Source organism: Phyllostomus discolor, chromosome 10 (genome assembly GCF_004126475.2).
Source record: "Phyllostomus discolor isolate MPI-MPIP mPhyDis1 chromosome 10, mPhyDis1.pri.v3, whole genome shotgun sequence".
Classification (NCBI taxonomy): Eukaryota; Metazoa; Chordata; class Mammalia; order Chiroptera; family Phyllostomidae; genus Phyllostomus; species Phyllostomus discolor.
Window position 1 is genome coordinate 74,072,597 of NC_040912.2, and position 20,735 is coordinate 74,093,331.

The 20,735-nt window shown below is 39.6% G+C and overlaps 1 protein-coding gene across 1 annotated transcript in view; it reads right to left on the minus strand.

Moving 5' to 3' along the window:
• The window catches only part of GRM8 (glutamate metabotropic receptor 8), a 796,332-nt gene that overhangs the window by 646,410 nt on the left and 129,187 nt on the right, over positions 1-20,735 (minus strand).

Consider the following 20,735-nt stretch of genomic DNA (forward strand, 5'->3'; position numbering starts at 1 on the left):
GAGAGGGAAAGGAAAAGAAGGTGTTAGGGGAAGCATCCTGCATCAGCTCTCCCATCCTTTGGAAGGAGTAACATCCTATATAAACCTCTGTTAACTCCCACTTGCCCATTCAAAGGACAATATCCAAACTCCAGTCTGGCTCATGAAGTCCAGATATCAGACTGTCTCCTCCTCATTCCAACTTCATGTCTTCCCTGCCATACCCTGACACCATCTGCACCCCTACCCATGCTGATTTCTGTGTCGACTTTCTTCTCTCCTCTACCTGGTGATCTTCTGCACAAATGCAATATCCACCTTCTTGGGAAGTTTTCACTAACTCTCTCAGGAGCTCTTTGCTCCCACAGCCTCCATCATCTGACATTAAAACCATGACAATATTCTGGCTTATACGCCTCTCAGGAAATGTCCCTTTAATTTACTTGGTATCCCCAGCACCTGACAGAGGAAGTGCTCAAGGACTGTTTGGAGCCAATTAATAAAACTGTGGCAGGAATCTTGGTACTGCCTCTTTCCCACAACCTCCTACCCTGCATCCACCAAAATACTGTGCAGGCTATTCTCCAGGCATCCCTCTCAATCCTTCTCTGCCCTGCTGTATGTCTTAGGAGGCTGTTCTATGACTGTAGCACTTGGGTCTATTGCCTTAGGCTTTCAGGTGAGGTTGGCCAGTGGGAGACAATAAGAGATGGGAGGGAAGGAGAAGACAGAAGCCAGAGCACTGATTTTCCCATCTCCTTCCTCTCCCTATCCCACCAACTCAGTGTTTCTCTACGTAAACCCTCATCCACAGCTAAAGCTCTTGCCAGGTTCTAGTGACCACTCCCTCCCCTTGTCCCTTCAGGTCCTGCCACTGCTGCTAGTATCTGAGTATTTCCTTATCCTGTGTTGTTTCCTTTCACTGTGCCCATATCTTATAAATATTCTCTTTGTCAACCTCCTTTGAATTACCCCTTGAGTGTACCAGAGTCTAATAATATATCATCTCTTCCAGGTCTCTGTAGCAGGGGCATCTATTACCATATTTCCCTACCCTCAACCCCATCCTACCAGTTCACCCTTCTCCACTCACTGTCCCATCCACTTCTTTACTCCTGTCCTTACATGACTTTTTTCCTTTCTCTTCTCTTTTAGTGCATTAAGGCATCAAATTGCATCATTTGAAAACACCTGACATTTTGCTTTTTTTTTTTTTCATTTACTTTGCTTGTGCTGGGGTTTCACAATATGATGTGTGCTTAAGATAAAGATATATTTCCATTACCCAAATAAAGCATATTTGAGGCAATTAACTGCACAACTTGATACTCATCACCATACCCAACTTAAAAATTTGCTTTAGACCCCACTTTTCTGATTTTAGTTATGAAAAAATTCTTCTCCCATCACATTTTCACTTCAGCCCACTGAACAGGAAATTTTTCAGCTCTCTAGGGGAGTTCTGTAATGCATATTTTCTACCTAGATCTCCATCTCTTATTTACTCTTCTCAAATGGGAGGGGAAACTGGGAAGTCAGAGCTATATATTGATTGGGAAAGAGCGCCGAATGGGCTCTCCCTTCATTCTCTGACCTTTCCACATATATATATCCCAGACTTCTTTTCTCTGCAGGGTAAGGAGACCAGGCAGGACCTCTCTTCTTAAGAAGGAACCCTAGCCCTCTTCTCCATCTTCCACTAACAGTCAGGTGTGTGAGAGAGGCCTAAAGCCAGATCACTGGTTTGAATAAGTGGACTTCAAGTCTTTCATGCAGGCAGAAGCAGATCCTAAGGTTGAGATGTGGTGTGGGAGTAGGAAGCACCATTTTGACCTCAAGTCCATGCTGAATTCTTTCCAGTCTAGCTCTTAACAGACAGCCATATGTTTGGGGAGTTATGTGGTAATTGCTCAGCTGTTAGTAAAACTAATTACTTGATCCTCATTTACTTAGTTATTCTGTGAATCTTGGACTTATAAACTCTATGAAAATCCAAAAGTCTGACTTAGAGCTCAAGGGAGCAGAAGTTCTATTTCAAAAGAAATAAATTCATTTACAACCACTTGGATATTTTCATAAAAATAAAACAATTATATATGCAATATATATGTGCAAATATATATATTTGCCAAAAATATACATATACACACATATATAAATATATGTTTGCCAAGAGTATATATTTCAAAAGAAGTTAGCAGAGATTGTTGTCCCCTACTATTTTCTACTTCTTGTAGATAGAACCTAGATTTTTACCTAGGACTTGGCCATTCAGAAGGAGACTACATTTACCTTCTTTGCAGCTATGATCATTACTACAGTGGTGGGTATAACTTCTGAAAAGTGTCCTTAAAGGGAGAGGGCATGCCTCTCTCATGCTCCTCCCTCTTTCCTGCTAGTAAGAATTTGGACATAATTTCTAGAGCTCAATTAGCCATCTCAGGCCATTCCCTAGGGACAGCAGAGCAAAACACCACACCATAGTTCAAGTCACTGCAATATCAGGATTTTTGAAACCACCTGACCATTCTTTCTGTTTCTATTCTTGTGCCTCTCAAATCCATTCCACAGCAGCAAACTGATCTTAGAAAAAGAAAAAATCAGTTCATTTCAAAATCTTGCTCCAAGCACTTCACTCATTTCTCCATTGCTTTTAAAATGGAGAAATTAGCTCTTAAAATAAAGTTTAAACCTCATATCACAGGATCCTTGTGATTTGGCATCTGGCCACCTTTCCCATCACTCACATGATCCAGCCACGCTGTCTTCCTTTCTGTTCCCTGATGCAGCCAAGCCCCTTTTCTTCTCCACACCTCATGCCTGTTGCTTCTTACGTTTTTTCCCAAATCCTCCCAGACTTTTCTCATCAGTCAGCCTCAGTTCATTGTCTACTCTTCAAACAGGTCTTTCCTGACCACCCCAACTAACATGGTCTTCCCACCCCTATTAGTAACTCATCACCCTACTTTTTTCCATCATTACACTGAGCTCTCAACCTGTGTTATGTATTATGTTTGCCCTACTAAAACGTAGATTCTACAGGGATCTTCTTTGTGTTGTTTACAAATGTAACATGGGCTGCTAGCAGTTGGCAGAGGTTCAATAAATATTCATTGAAAAAAATGGTCCATTCATCAATTAAGGATACCATTTATTATTTTTCTCCATACATTACAATTTTGAAGGATTTTTCTATAAAACTATTTAAGTAAAAATTCACTCATTTCCGATTTTTGTATTACTCAAAAAGCTATTCAGTTGCTAACTTTTTGATCAGGATGAGATATCCACTGTGACGAAGCTGAGGTGATAGAATTCTAGTTCAAATCAACCAAGTGCCATTTCAGTCACATCCATGCAGACACATCATAGGGAAGCATACAATTGCCATGGAGTGCTTTGAAATGCTGCAAATGGCCTTGAAAACTTCATCACTATCTTGGCAAACACTTTCACAGCCCATGGACTCCAATCTGTCTCTAAGAAGAACAAAAATTACATTTCTAAACAAGGACCAAAGTTATAGATTCTTTAATCATTTGCCCCTTCTTACTTATCTTTATCTGTAAGATGGATATGGTAGACAGGGCTGAAGGTTCTTGTATCTCCTTCACAGGGACTGTGCCTCTCCCTGTTGCCGTAAGGGTGTGACTGCCCATGGTGGGGAGGACGAGATGGGGTGTAACTGAGATGTGAAGGGGCTGAGGGACTTAAGGCACCACAAATAGTCTTTCAGGGTCTAAGAATGTTAAAATTCCATTCCAGCTGCCTTTTTTTTTAAGATTTTATTTATTTATTTTTAGAGAGGGAAGGGAGGGAGAAAGAGAAAGAGAGAGAGAGAAGCATCAATGTGCGGTTGCCGGGGGCTGTGGCCTGCAACCCAGGTATGTGGCCTGACTGGGAATCGAACCTGCGACACTTTGGTTCACAGCCCGAGCTCAATCCACTGAGCTATGCCAGCCAGGGCTGAGCTGCCTTTCTAAGGCTTCCTACTGTTTGACATCAAAATACTGTGGTAAGCTTGAAACTTTTTCTGTTTGCTCAAAATGGCATAAATCTTGCACCCATTCCACCCACCCCTCATTTCTGGTTTGCCAAAGATCTTTAGGAAGCCAAGTCACCTCCAATGAGCAAAGAGTCTCCCAAAGCACAGACCAGAGGAAGAAGCTCCTCAGAATCAGAGTAAACTTAAATCTCCCTGTAAAAAACCTGCACACTTCAAAACACAGGTTTGCAGACAGAAAACAATTTGTGACTTGAGTCACACACATCTTTACCATCACTTCCTGCCAAAAAGATTTTTGTTCTTTTTTTATCTTTGCAAACAACTTTGTCCATTGATTGTCAAACTTACTGGTGGAGGTTGGCAGGGTGTGAACTTAGTGCTGTTCAATAGCATCATTGGTTTTCTCAGGAGAAAGATCAGCTTGAAGCTGTGCTCTCCCGCCAGGGGGTAGGGCCTGCCTGAGCGCTCACTCCTTCAGTGATTCTGGCCTTAGCAACGGCAGCCATCACTATGATAGCGTCCTGCCACCTGGTCTTGAGATGGATTTGTTGTTGCTGCAGAACCAGGTCCAGACAGCATAATGATTACAGCCACTAACTTCGTCTTTTCAGATTTAACCGTTCTCTGGTATTAAAACTACTAGTTGCTTGTGGAAAAATAAGAATGTATAATCAGAAATTAGATAAAAATAAGGACTTGGGCCACCTGCCTCCATGTGACCAGGAAGCTATACTGACCATATTGCCTTCCCTCCCCCTTAATACTTCACACACTTCTTTTCCAACCTGGGCCTAGAAAAATGGCTCCCACAAAGAAGGATGGTGAGAGTAAGAGTCATTCTGCCATCAATGAGATAATAACCAGAGTACACCATTAACACCACAAGCACATCCCTGGAGTGAGTTTCAAGAAACATACTCCTCAGGCATTCAAAGAGATCCCAAAATTTGCCATGAAGTGTGAAAATCCAGATGTGCCCATTGACACCAGGCCAACACAGCTGTCAGGGCCAAAGGAATGAGGAGTGCCCCATACCATATCTGGGTGCAATTGTCCAGAATACCTAATGAGGCTGCAAATTCACCAAATATGCTCTATACTGTTGGTCACCTATCACCACTTTCAAAAATCTACAAACAGTTAATGTGGATGAGAACTAACTGCTGACTGTCAAATAAAATTATAAAACTGCCAAAAATAATAATGAGTCAGGGCTAGAAGTCAAGGTCTAGCACTGACCCTCCCCTTCTTACCCTGCCCTACACTTTTATGCTCCTCTCAGCTTCATGAAAATGGAATAAGGAGAGGGAAAAAGGAGATGTAGAACCAAAGAGTGGAATACTAAAGAAGAGTGATGCTAGTCTAAGTTTGCTCCCAAAAGCATCAGGAATTATTCTTCTCCTTCCAAACCAAGACCTGCTCAAAGCAATCCTGCCCGCACGATGGACAGAGAGTGGGCTTCCTGTTTATAAAAGTTACTGCCATCTGTGAAGTTCAGTCCCAATCTGTTTCTCAGTTGAATTCCTACAGTTGATTCAGGGAAGAACACAAGCTTTTGTGTTTTGATGCATGGTGGACCATAGTGAGAAGGGGGGGGGGGGGGCGGAGAGGAGGCTTTGTGAAATGGGAAACTGTAGAGATCGTAGAGAAAGAGACAGAAAGAGATTTCCTTGTACTACATTTTTGTCCCTCTTCCCAATATCAGCTCATCCAGAGTAAGCTAACTCTCCACACCTACACTGAAAGGGCCTGTGATTAGTTGACATTGCTGAGTATAGCATAAAGTTAGTAGGGTTAAGGTCACAAGTTTAACTCTATTATGAGTGAAGATGCAGACTATACCCCTCACCAGAACCTTCCCCCTCATAAATGATCAGCACCAATAACACAACCAACCAGAGAAAGGAGAGACAAGGTTAATTCAGTCTCATTACTAGATAAATAAATGAAAGATGGCTTGATACTGATGGTGAAGCTGAAATTTCAGCAGCAAATATGAAGAGGATCAAGACATAGAAGGCACACTTCAAAACATAAAGAGTATTTATGTTTTGTACATATGTATGTACAAAATCCTCTTTGTACATATGTATGCTTGAAAATATACAAAAATGTTATACTTATAAAGTTATTTCATGGGTTCAGATAATCCATTTAGACATTCTACTGAATTGTAAAAGGGTACATTTCTCACCACTTTTTCAAGGGTACTGGATGAGTCAAGTCAGGGAAATGGCACATTCAAATTAGGATAACTCAAGGAGGGTTCATAAAGGAACTATTTTTAAGTCAGGGGCAGTACATAGGGAATAGCCATAGTAAGCCACAATCCAGTAAAGGTCAGAGTGAAGCACAGGAAATGGGAGAAGGAGTCATGAACAGAAGTCATCATGAGAGAAGTGACCAGCCTGTAGGGACAGAGCCAGCTCCTGGCAATGGCACAGGGAGGTATCCAAAAAACATATATCCTGACCTCTCTTCCATCCCTGACTCCTGCTGGCTCTCCCCATGACAAAACCCACTGGAAACAAGGGGCAAGAGGACCTGCTGTTGTCTGGACAGTTGCCTCCCAGGGTAATGAACAGAAGGCAAAAGAGAAGGTGGATGTGAGGGGCAAGCAGACACTATCTGCCCCACACCTCATTTATCATTGACCATTAGACACTAAATACATTTATGAATGGCTATGAAGCATATTGCTTTTTATAATTTGATGCCCTTAATACTCTTGGCAAAACATCCTCACTAAGACATTTTGTTTTGGCTATTGGAAATTCCAACCCTAAAACTAGGTCAACTAATTAGAATTTCTTTTGGAAAATACAACAATATCCTGTTTCAAGTGTAATAGAGGGGATCCAATATGGCTACAGAGAAGTTCCACCCACTTGCTCCCAGACCCAGACTGGTCTTGCAGTCAAACCAAAGAGCAATCAACTTCCAAATCCAGCAGAGAGTGAGTGAAAGGGTGTGTGAGTGGTCAAGAGCCTGCCCATCTGCAGGGTACATGGGAGTAGGAGACCCAGGCTCTCCTAGCAGAGCAACTGCCACCATTGCTACCCAACCAGCACTTCTGGCTGAGCAGATTCCGGGCCGCTGCAGATCAGTTCAGGAGCCATGAGCTCCAGGGCCCAGAGAGATGCTCAGGGAGGTACTGGCTATAGAAACAGCATGGCAGGAGCAGGCCCACCCAAGGCTGATAATCTCTGAAGGGAGCAAGGACAGCACCCAGCCCTTGCCCCATGTTACTGTATGGCTGTGGGACTCTGCCTAGCACCATTTGGGAGAGATCCAGAGAGAAACTTTACGTAAAACTATCAGAGGCTCTGGCAGGCGGTGGCCAGCCCTGACCAAGAGAGACTGTGATTTGGGGGGAAGAGGAGCACAAGGAGAACAGGCCCCTCAGGGCTCAGGGCTGGACTGTGGTGGCCACACAGAAACTCTTTAAAAAGAGGAGCTGAGGTGAGACTCCAGACGCAGCAGGGACCTGGTGTTCATGTGTGCGTACGTGTGCACAGTGGCTCTGCTAACAAAGAACTCAGAGGGACAGTCTCTCTGAAAGAACTATGGGACCCAACCCAACACCACTGGTGAGCAGAGGACTGGAAAGAGTGGAGAATTTGGGCCTGAGCCTCCCGTGAGAGTGGCAGGCTAAGGGCTAGATGACCAGGAGCTGAATGCCTGAGATTTGCTGCAGCCAGGTAAACCCTCACAGACAGTTGAGCCTAACCCCACCTGCAGGATTACAAGCTTTGCAGATCAGCAAAGCCTAGCTCAGGAGTCCCCTGCTGGGCACATTTCCACAGGGGAAGAAGAAAAAGCCTTGAAAGGGCCCTTTACCAGACACTACAAGCTACACTGTTCCTCAGGCCTTGACACACTAAAACCAGCAAAGCAGAGAAATTAGAGACAGGCCTAACAAGGGTGGTTCAGAGCCCCACCCAGCCTCAGGGCCTACACAGAGCTTCTGTCTGCACCAAGCAGGAAAGAGCTGCCCTTTTTATACAGATTGGCCCCTTTACAGAAAACAGACAGAAAAATCACTGGAAACTATACATGATTGGAAAGAATATAAGACAGATCAAGATGTGTAGCAAGGGGACAGGGAAACACTCCCACCATCTTCCCTAAAGACTGAACAGTGCTCCCCAGTGGTGACCCAAGGTTCTCACCCTCCCGACCCCACCAGAGGCCCCCTCTGGAAGCGGGTGGAGAAGGTACTGGCAGTCCTCTCAGGACATTAAGTGAACCACTCCTGGGCACTGGACTGATGGAAAGTTGGCAGGGCAGAACAGTGGGGTCTAGCCAAATCTGAAAGAGACAACCATAGTCTGTGGGTCACTTGGAGTCTCAAGCAGCCTACCTAGGGCCACTAAGACACCATCTGACATTACCAGAGGCAGATCCAGAAAGAGAAGACAGTGGTAAACATTGGATTCTATTGAAACAAATCCCACTATGGTCTTCTTCATGATTTGCATTATTTTCTCTCCTGCATAGCTTTTAAACATGTATTTCTTTTTCTTCAAGTTTGTGCCTATTATTTCACTAGTTTTTATGTTTTAGTTTTTTTCAAATCTCATATTTTGCTCCTTTCTTTTCTTCATTCTTCCTTCCTCTTCTTATTTTTGTTTTAAATTTTATTTTTTTCTCTTCCTATTACTTGTTTCTATTCCATACTGTTACTATTTCTCCCTCCTCCAGCCTCTCAAAACCATTGTTCTTGTCATTAGTCATCCCACATTCTTTTTCCTGTTCTTAAAATGCCATTATTCTCTCTCCACCTTTATGAATCTTTGCTCATTGGCTGTTGATATGATGGTTGTTGTATTTCTCTCTAGATCTTCACTATTTTTGTATTTCATATCTCAAATTTTACCAATCACTTCTCCTATTCCATTTTGCCTTCCTCCTGCATTTTCATTTTGGGTTTTAGATTTTAATTTGTCCCTGTCTTACACTGGTTTCCATTCTTTACTCTTAATATTCCTTTTCCCTCTATCCTCTCAAAATCACTTTTTTTTTACCTCTAGACATCTCATAAGCTTTTCTTTACTTCTTTTTTCCTTCTTATTGCTACTCCACCTACATCAATTATTGCTCATTTGTTATTGATTTGCTGTGGTGGATCTTTTACTCCAATTTGGTTCCTATTTTTTCACTATATTTTTTAAAAATTTTTCTTTAAACCTAATACTATATGCTTCTGTTCTCTTACTCCATTCTGCCTTCTCCTCTCACTTTTTTATTTATGATATAAATTTTACTTCCTTTCTTCACCTTGTCTCCATTCCCTATGCTTACAATTTCCCCACACTCTACACTCTCAAAATCATTTTTCTTTCAGTTACTCATCTCATATTCATTTTTCCTTTCTTATAGTAGTCTTCATCTCTTTATACCTTTATCAATATTTGCTCATTTGCTGTTGATAGTGTGGTTGTGGGTGGGGGTTATTTTTGTGGGTGTGGGTTTGTTTCCTGGATCGTTTGGTTTTGTTCTGGCAGCACCTGTAAAACAGCATACAGGAAGTGGTGGGTGGTGTAACACTCAGTCAGCCAGCAGGTGGGAAGGACCCATCAAAGAATGACCCAATAGCAATCAAATGGCATAAAGGGCATCCCAAGACCAAGAGATCAAGGATACTGCACCACTGAGTCCTACAAGTCTCTGACCATAGAAGGTCACACCACAAAGACAGGGAGTCAAAGCAGATCAATCTAATATGCAAAAACAGGTCAGAAGAGTCACCTAACTAAAGAGAAAAAGAAACAACCCCCAATCAAAAGGAACTAAAGAATCCCCAGAAAGGGTAATAAATGAAATTGAGGCAAGCAAACTATCAGACACTGAGTTCAAAATAATGGCTATAAGGATGCTCAAGAAGCTCAGTGAGAACTACAAGGAACTCCATGGAAGCTACAAGGAACTTACTGCAAACTACACTAGCATGAAAAAGGACACAGAAACTATCAACACAAGCAGTAAGGAAGTGAAAAATTCATATCTGAAATGAAGAATACATTAGGAAGAATTAAAAGCAGAATAGATGAAGTAGATAATTGAATCAGTAGAAAACTGATCCCAGACAGAGCAACAAAATGAAAAAAAAAGATTAAAAAAAGAACAAAAAGGGTTTAAGAAACCTTCAGGAAAACATGAAACATAATAACATGTGTATTGTAGGGATACCAGAAGGAGGAGAAGAGGAGCAAATGATAGAAAACCTGTTTGAAAAGTAATGACAAAACTTCCCTAATTCAATGAGGGAAAAGGTGATGCAAGTCCAGGAAGCACAGAGGCTCCCAATGATCTCACCTATAAGTGGAACCTAATCAACAAAACAAATAAGCAAGCAAAATATAACCAGAGACATTGAAACTGAGAACAAATTGACAGTAACCAGAGGGGAAGTGGGAGGGGATAATGATGGTAAAGAGGGAAGAACTCTAAAGGACACATGGACAAAACCAAAGCAGGGGGGAATCAAGGATGGGAAGGGTAGTGGGGAGTGGCAGGAGAAAATAGAGACAAGTGTACTTGAATAATAATAAAGAAATGTGCAGCCCTGGCTGGTGTAGCTCAGTGGATTGAGCGCAGGCTGGGAACCAAAGTGTCCCAGGTTCAATTCCCAGCCAGGGTACATTCCTGGGTTGCAGGCCATGACCCCCAGCAACCGCACATTAATGTCTCTCTCTCTCTCCCTCTCTCCCCCTCTCTCTCCCTCCCTCTCTCTCTCTCTCTCTCTCTCCCCCATCCCTTCCCTCCCTAAAAATAAATAAATAAAATCTTTAAAAAAAAGAGAGACATTTAAAAAAAAAACAAATGTGAAAACTAAAAATAAAAAAAGATGAACCCAAAGAAGACCAATCCAAGACACATCATAATTAAAATGGCAAAATTTTAAAAAAGAGAGAATCTTAAAGCTGACTAGCAGCTGACTTCTCAAGGAAAACACTACAAGCCAGAAGGGAATGGCAAGAAATATTCCACGTAATGAAAAGTAAAGTCCTGTAATCAAGACTACTCTACCCAGGAAGGCTCTCATTTAAGATGGAAGACAAAATAAGGAGTTTCCAAACCAAAAAAAAAAAAAAAATGGGGGGAGGCTAAAAGAACACAGGGCCTAGCACAAATAATGTCCCTTTTATTACAAAATGTTTTATTACAAAATCTTAAGCATGTAATTCTGCAAACATAATAATGTCACATTCAAGCACACCATATGACATTTTAGATGAAACATTCAAATAAAACTATAAATTATTACACCCATATTATTACCGCACCAACCATACTCAAGCAGGCATTACTCCTACCAGACCCTGTACATCACCAAACCGGTATTGCAAGAGATGCTAAAGCGACTGCTTTAAGAAGATGAAGAAAAACAGAGAGAAAGAGAAAAGAGAGAGAGAGAGTGAGAGAGAGAGAGAGAAACATAGGTATAAAGGGAAAAAATGGCAATGAATAAGTACCTATCAATAATAACCTTAAATGTAAATGGATTAAATGCTCCAATCAAAAGACACAGGGTAGCTGAATGGATAAGAAAATATGACCCTCAAATATGCTGTCTACAAGAGACACACCTCAGAACAAAAAATCTACACAGACTGAAAGTGAAGAAATGGAAAAAAAATATATTACAAGCAAATGGACATTTGAAAAAAGCTGGTGTAGCAATACTTATATCAGAAAAAAATGTTTCAAAACAAAGTCCATAAAAAGAGACAAAGAAAAACAGTACACACTATTTAAGAGAGAACTGCATCAAGAAGAGATAACCCTTGTAAACATATAGGAGATGTTTGTACCCTTGCACCCAAAATAGGAGAACCTAAGTATATAAGGAAACTCATGGAGGACTTCAAAAAAGATATCAAGAGCAACACATCATCATAGGGAATTGTGACACACATTGTCAACAACAGATACATCTTCCAAGCAAAGATTTACAAGATACTATGGCATTGAACAACACTCTACATCAAATGTACTTAATTGATATATACAGAACTTTTCACCCCAAAGAAGCAAAATATACATTCTTTACAAATGCACATGGATCATATTCAAAAATAGACCACATGGTAGGACACAAAACAAGCCTCAAGAAATTCAAGAAAATTTAACTCATATCAAGCATCTCAGATCACAATGGCTTAAAACTAGGAATCAATTCCAAGGAAAATGTTCAAAAACATTCAAATACATGGAGACTGAATAACATGTTCTTAAATAATGAAAAGGTCAACAATGAAATCAAAGGAGAAATCAAAAAGTATCTGGAAACAAATGAAAATGAACACACAGCAACCCAAAACTATGGGACACAGGGAATGCAGTACTGACAGGGAAGTTCATAGCAATGCAGGCCTACATAAAGATAGAAAATTCTCACATAAACAACCTAACTCTACATCTACAAGAACTAAGGGAACAATAACAAACAAAGCCGAGAATGAGTAGAAGGAAAGAAATAATCAAGATCAGGGCAGAATTAAATGTCATAGAAACTGAAAGAACAATTTGAAGGATCAATAAATCAAGGAGCTGATTCTTTGAAAAGATAAAAAAAACTTGACAAGCCTTTATCCATAGTCTTCAAGAAAAAAGGAGAGAGGACCCAAATAAATAAAATCAGAAATCAAAAAGGAAAAGTCAAACCCACACCACAGAAACACAAAGGATTGTAAGAAATTACTATGCACAACTATATGTCAGAAATTGGACAAACTGAGCAACATGGACAAATTTCTAGAAACATACAATCTTCTAAAACAGACTCAAGAAGAAACAGAAAGCCTGAAGAGACTGATAACTATTAGTGAAAGTGAAGCAGTAATCAAAAAACATCCAGCACACAAAAGCCCTGGACCAGATGGCATCGCAAGTGAATTTTACCAAACATTTAAGGAAGAACTAACTCCTATCCTTCTTGAACTATTCCAAAAATTCAAGAAAAAGGAAGACTTCCAAACTCCTTTTATGAAGACAGTATTACCGTCATTTCAAACTAGGTAAAGACACAACAAAGAAAGAAAACTACAGGCCAATATCCCTGATGAACATAGATGCTAATATCCTCAACAAAATACTGGCAATCCAGATTCAGAAATACATTAAAAAGATTATACATCATGATCAAGTAGGATTCATCCCAGGGATGCAAGGTAGGTACAATAATCACAAATCAATAAACATAATGCACTACATATCAAAATAAAGGATAATAATCACAGAGATACAGAAAAACCCAGCACCCTTTTATGATAAAAACACAGCAAAATGGGAATAGAGGAAGCATACCTCAACATAATAAAAGCCATATACAAGAAACCTACAGCCAATATTATACTCAATGGGCAAAAAGTTATGCTTTCCCCTTAAGATCAGAGACAAGACAAGGGTGTCTACTTTCACCACTCTTATTCAATATAGTACTAGAAATTCTAGCCACAACAATTGGACAAAAAAAAGAAATAAAAGTCTTCCAAATTGGAAAGAATAAAGTAAACCTGTCATTATGTGCACATGACATGAGTGTACACAGAAAACCATACAATCTCCACAAAAATTTATTCAACCTAATAATTGAATTTGGCAATATAATGGGATACAAAGTCAGTATCCAGAAATCAATAGCATTTTTGTACACCAACAATGAAATATCAGAAACAGAAACTAGAGGAGAAAATCCCATTTACTATAGCAACAAGAATAATAAAGTACCTAGGAGTAAATTTAACCAAGGAGGTAAAAGACCTATACTCAGAAAGCTATAGACCACTAAAGAAAGAAATTAAAGGAGATACAAAATAAATGGAAGAATGTACTGTGTTCATATATTGGAAGAATTAACATCATTAAAATGTCTGTATTACCCAAAGCAATCTACAGATTCAACACAACTACTATTAAAATACCAATGGTGTATTTCACAGATCTAGAACAAATATTTCAAAAATTTATATGGAACTGAAAAAAAACCCAAATAGCCTCAGCAATCTTGAGACAGAAGAAGAAAGTAGGAGGGCTCACACTAGCTTATATCAAACTCACTACAAGGCCAATGTAATCAAAACCATCTGGTACTGACATAAGAGCAAACACATAGATCAACGGAATGGAATATAGAGCCCAGAAACAAACCAAGGTCTTTATGCTCAATTAATATTTGACAAAGGAGGCATAAGCATACAATGGAGTAATGATAGCCTATTCAATAAATGGTGTTGGGAGAATTGAATTGCAACAAAAAAAAATGAAACTAGATCACCAACTTACACCATACACCAGAAAACTCAAAATGGATAAAATACTTAGATATAAGTTGTGACACCAAAAAGTCCTAGAAGAAAACATAGTCAGTAAAATTTCAGATATTCCATGCAGCAATATTTTTGCTGATATATCTCCTAGGGCAAGGGAAATAAAGGAAAATATAAACAAATGGGACTACATAATACTGAAAAGCTTCTGCATGGCTGAAGAAACCATCATCAAAATGAAAAGGGAACTGACTATATGGGAGAACATATTTGCCAATGAGACATTGCACAAGGGTTTGATCTCCAAAATATATAAGGAACTCACATGACTCAATACCAGGAAGACAAATGGGGGTAAGAAGGCAAAGAGGGAAACAAAGGAACATGAATAGAGGATTCATGGGCATGGACAATGGCAAAGGGACTGCCTGTGGGAGCTGGGGTGATGGGATAGGAGAAAGCAATGGAGAAAAAGGCAGGACAACTGTAACTGAACAACAATAAGAAAAAGAATAAAAAAGATTATATACACTTTTTTAAAAATGGACAATGGATCTGAATATACACTTCTCCAAACAGATGGCTCACAGACATAAGAAAAGATGCTCAACATCACTAGCCATCAGAGAGATACAAATTAAAACCACAATGAGATATCACCTCGCACCTGTCAGATGGCCATCATTAATAAATCAACAAATGACAAGTGCTGGCAAGGATGTGGAGAAAAGGGAATCCTGGTGCATTGTTGGTGGGAATACAGACTGGTACAATCACTGTGGAAAACAGTATGGAATTTCCTTAAAAAACTAAAAATGGAACTGCCTTTTGACCTACTGATTCCACTGCTGGGAATATACCCTCAGAATCCTGAAACACCAATTCAAAAGAACTTATGCACCCTTATGTTCATAGCAGTGCTATTTATAATAGCCAAGTGCTGGGAACAGCCTAAATGCTCAACAGTGATGAGTGAATCAAAAAAACTATGGTATCTTTACATAATGGAATGTTATACGGCAAAAAGAAAGAAGGAATTCCTCCTACCTTTTGCTATAGCATTGATGGAACTGGAGAATATTTTATTGAGTGAAGTGAAGTTAAGTCAGTCAGTGAAAAACAAATACCATATGATCTCACCTATAAGAAGACTCTAATGAACAAAATAAACTAACGAACAAAATAGAACCATAGGCATTGAAACATGGAACACACTGACAGCAGCTGGAAGGTAGGTGGAAAGAAGGAGAAGGGGCTAGACAAAGAACTTGTATGAATGACCCATGGATATGGACAAGAGTATGGGAATTAACTATGGGAGTGTGGGGTGTCGGATGGGTGAAGGAGGGCAAAGGGGAAAATTGAGACAACTTTAATAGAATAACAATAAAAAAATATTTTAAAAAGTATAATGATTTTCATCAAATTGCTATGACATTTGACTTCTAACCTGTTTGTTTAAAATTAAAGACATATAATCCATTTAGATGAAAGAATTTACACATAAACTACCATAATTATACCCAATAAGATTAATAAACCTCTTTTTACATCTGCTAATTACATTTTACAATGAGAAAGCAAAGCAGCCCTTAAGGGAAAGAGTTGTTACAATCGATCAAGTTGATAGTAGTGTGGGATTTTTTAACCCTAACTACCATGAATATATTCATCCAAAAGTTCTAATAGCAAGATGGATTTAAAACCTTTACCTTTTATGGAAGAGGCTTTAATATGTCAACTAGTTCTATAGTTTGTCTAGGATGTTTATGGCTTCTCCTGATCTTCAATTTTTTCTTACTAAAAAAACACTTTTTTCTACTTTCCTTACATTTTAGAATTATGTGATTTCTAGAAAATGATAACTAGTACATATACAATATTACATTCAAATTAATAAGGTTAATTCAATACATGTACTTTTTCTGATTGGTGATTAAATTAAGTTTAATATCTTTTTAATGGTTATGGGTTTTTTTAATCCTCACTCAAGGATATGTTTATTGATTGTAGGATTTTTAGAGAGACAGGGAGAGAGAGAAGAGTGAAGAGAGACAGAGAAACATTGGTGTGAGAGAGAAACATTGATCAGTTGCCTTCCCTGCACACCCTGACCAGGGATCGAACCTGCAACATAGGTGTGTGCCCTGACCTGGAATCAAACTCATAAACTCTTGATGTGCTGGGTGAAGCTCTACCAACTAAGCCACCTGGCCAGGGACTATTGATTATTTTTTTATTAATTCATTCACCAAATTAGCTCCCACTATGTGCCAGACACCATGACAAGCTCTGGGCATAGGCCAGTAAACAACACATGGTCTTCCCACCCCCACCAACCATATGGTCAGATGGAAAAGGTAGGCATTAAGTAAGAAATCAGCCAAATAAACATTTAACAGGAATTGTAGTAAGTGTTGGGAAAGGGAAGGGTAGGCTGCTAAGAGTAATAGGGTAACTCATCTGGTCTGGTTACTGAGAAGGCTTCCTGAGGAAATGACATTAAGCTGACACATGAAAAATGATTGAAAAAGGGAATGAGCACTGTACACCAACTGCAGATTACCCCTCACTTCAGACTTCCTTTAGATGTGTAAACCAACTAATTTGTAGAAGTGAGGAGGAGGGGTGGTTGACTGACAGGTACTTAATTTTAGAAACTTGCCACACATGAAATAATATTAAACAAAAACCACCATTCCCTGTGCTTTTTACACATAGCATTTTCAGATAGCATATGCATAATTTGGATTCTCATATTAGAACTATTTAAGAAAATAACTATGTAATTATCAGCAGGAAATTGCACTGTGTTCCCCTAGGTCCTGAGGTTTGTACAGGTCAGGAATAAATGAACAAATGAATGGATAGATGGAGGATAAAAAAAAATGAATGAATCCAGCAGAAACCAAGCCCAAGCCCACAGAAAACAAACAACTTTAAGGCAAGAGCCCAGTAAAAAATAAATGTATACTTTATATTACTTCTAAGCTATTTGTTTTCTTAGGAAAGTAAAAAAAAAGTGATTGAAAAGTAAAAAGAAACTCTTCATTTTTACTCTGGTGGTGAAGGCTTCGGGATAGGATTTCAAAAGACATGAGAAGCAGGTTAGAACTTACCCAGGGGAAGAATAATCTGGCCCCTATTTTTATAGGATAATAAACATTTTCGGCACCTCTCAGGAGGAGGAGAGAGAAATAAATGGATCTGTCCACCTCTGAAAATTCGGCTCAGTGACCCGGCATCCCAGAGAGACAAGGAGAATGGCATTCACTGATTTCATTATTTCTAACTACTACTGCCAGAATCCCACTACATTCTGGTATAAAGATACTTCTTTGATACTTTCTCGAAAAAAGTTTTCAAGCAGTGTAGGATTTCAAAATGAAATCTGTCTCTAAGAATTATTTTATATAAAAGGTAGGGAAAACTTTGCAGTGACTTGCATAGGACAGGCAAAACTTTCAGTAAACAGTTTTTTTCCTACTTGCATACGAATATATCATCAATTACCACATTATATTAGTAAAAAGCAAAGCAATGCTGTGATACTTTCTTAACATCATTTGCTAAATCATTTAAAACTTTAATTCTCCTGAAGTTCCAGCCAAGATGGAGGCATAAGTAGGCACACTGTGCCTCCTTGCACAACCAAAAGGACGACAACAAATTTAAAAACAAAAAAATAACCAGAACTGACAGAAAATCAAACTGTATGAAGTACAACAACCAAGGGGTTAAAGAAGAAACACTCATCCAGACCAGTAGGAGGGGCAGAGACGGGCAGCTGGTTGGAGAGGACTCCCAGCAAGGCAACAGCTGGAGGACTCGGGCAGACAAGGTGGAGGATGGCAGACAGGGTGGTCCCACATTGACATGCAGATAAACTGGGAGGAACCCAAGGTTCCAATGCAGGAAAATAAAGCCTCAAAACCTCTGACTGAAAACTTCTGTGGGGGTTGAGGCAGCAGTAGGAGAAATTCCAAGCCTTACAGAAGAGTTCATAGGAGAGACCCACAGGGTCATAGACCATACACAAACCCACCCACCCAGGAATGAGCACCAAAAGGGCCCAATTTGACTGTGAGTAGCAGGGGAAGTAACTGAAAATGGGCAGAGAGCAGAGAGCAGCACTGTTCCCTCTCCCAGCCCTCCCCCACATACAGTGCCACAACACAGTGATGTGGGTTGCCACACCCTGGGGAACACCTAAGACTCTGCCCCTTACTACATAACAGGCATGCTGAGACAAAAAAAAAAAATGGCCCAAATGAAAGAACAGATCAAAGCCCCAGAAAAAATACAACTAAGTGATAAAGAGATAGCCAACCTATCAGATGCACAGTTCAAAACACTGGTAGTCAGGATGCTCACAGAATTGGTTGAATATGGTCACAAATTAGAGGAAAAAATGAAGGTTATGAAAAGTGAAATAAAGGAAAATGTACAGGGAATCAACAGTAATGGGAAGGAAACCGGGACTCAAATCAACAATTTGGAGCAGGAGAGAGAAATAAACATTCAACCAGAACAGGATGAAGAAACAAGAATTCAAAAAAATGAGGAGGCTTAGGAACCTCAGGACATCTTTAAACGTTCCAACGTCCGAATCATAGGGGTGTGAGAAGTGAAGAGGAAAAGCAAGAAATTGAAAGCTTATTTGAAAAAATAATGGAGAACTTCCCCAATCTGACAAAGGAAATAGACTTTCAGGAAGTCCAGGAAGCTCAGAGAGTCCCAAAGAAGTTGGACCCAAAGAAGCACGCACCAAGGCACATCGTAATTACATTAGCCAAGGTTAAAGATAAGGAGAGATTCTTAAAAGCAGCAAGAGGAAAGGAGACAGTTACCTACAAAGGAGTTCCCACTAGACTATCATCTGATTTCTCTAAAGCAAACTTGCAGGCAAGAAGGAGCTAGAAAATATTCAAAGTCACAAAAGGCAAGGACCTACATCCAAGATTGCTCTATGCAGCAAAGCTTTCATATAGAATAAAAGGGCAGATAAAGTGCTTCCCAGATAAGGTAAAGTTCAAGAAGTTCATCATCTCAGCCCTTATTATATGAAATGTTAAAGGGATTTATCTAAGAAAAAGAAGATCAAAAATATGATCAGTAAAATGACAACAAACTCACAGCTATTATCAACTGAACCTAAATAAAACCAAAAATATAAACAGATTAAGCAAACAACTAGAAGAGGAACAGAATCACAGAAATGGAGATCACATGGAGGGTTATCAGTAGGGGAGAGGAATGGGGACAGAGGGAAAAGGTACAGAGAATAAGAAGCATAAATGGTAGGTAGAAAATAGACAGGGGGAGGTTAAGAATAGTATAGGAACTGTAGAAGCCAAAGAATTTATATGTATGATCCATGGACATGAACTAAAGTGGGGGTGGGATGCGAGTGGGAGGGGGTGTGCAGAGCAGAGGGAAATAAGGGGGGGGGGAATGAAACAACTGTAATAGCATAATCAATAAAAATATATTTTTTAAAATTTAATTCTCCCACCCATTCATTTCCATCACTGCTGACTTCAAACTAACGCCTAGCATTCAATATTTCTCTTCTGCAGATTTCCTCGCTGTGCAATCACCACTGTGGTGCAATTTCCCTCCAAGCATGTCAGCACTAAAACATTAAAAAATAAAAAGTTAGTAATTATAACCGACAAACTGAAGTCAACAAAACTTAAGCTGGCAAATATTCCATTAAGACCAGCATTTTCCCACTCAATAATGAATGATTAGAAAATAAGGGGAAATGTTCATAAGCACATTTGTCTGTGCAAATGAATTTCCCAGTTGACAATTTCTTGGATTTTCAGTGATTAACTACATTCATTGATATCTGGGGGTTACACTGGTTATTTACACCCCAGCTGACATTCAGGGTCTGATTCTGAACATCAAATACCACTGGAAATTTTCATTTTCTTTATGTTGTCTAAGCTCAGTATGTTAGAAAAGGGTACACATGAGGTTAAAGATCTTAATTGGCGCTCTGTTACCCACTGGGGGAAAAGAAAACACTCCATGTCCGAAGACCAAATAGATGATCTCATAAATGGCTATCACTGGATAATAGACACAGTAGGTGAATGTAAATGACTCAGATTCCATTATTCCACTCTGTACTCATCAGACTATCCGAAGGGCAGAATGGTAAGGTTCCTCAAAGTGGACTGATTAGCTCTTTCTGCCCATTCTCTGCCCCCTCCACAATCTTTTTTTCTGAGGAGACTAGTTTACTGCTCTTGATAAACCTCCTTTAAGTATCACATTCCATCTGCATACCTAACTCATGAAATGCTGTGTGTGCCCATGTGTGTATACATGCACACCTATACATGTATATGAGTGTTTCTTTGGTTGATGTTTCCAACATGTATTTATTTAACACATTGCATCGGCCAACTACTGTGTAAAGTGCTGTATCTCCATTTTATGGATAAGAAGACTGAGACCTGGAG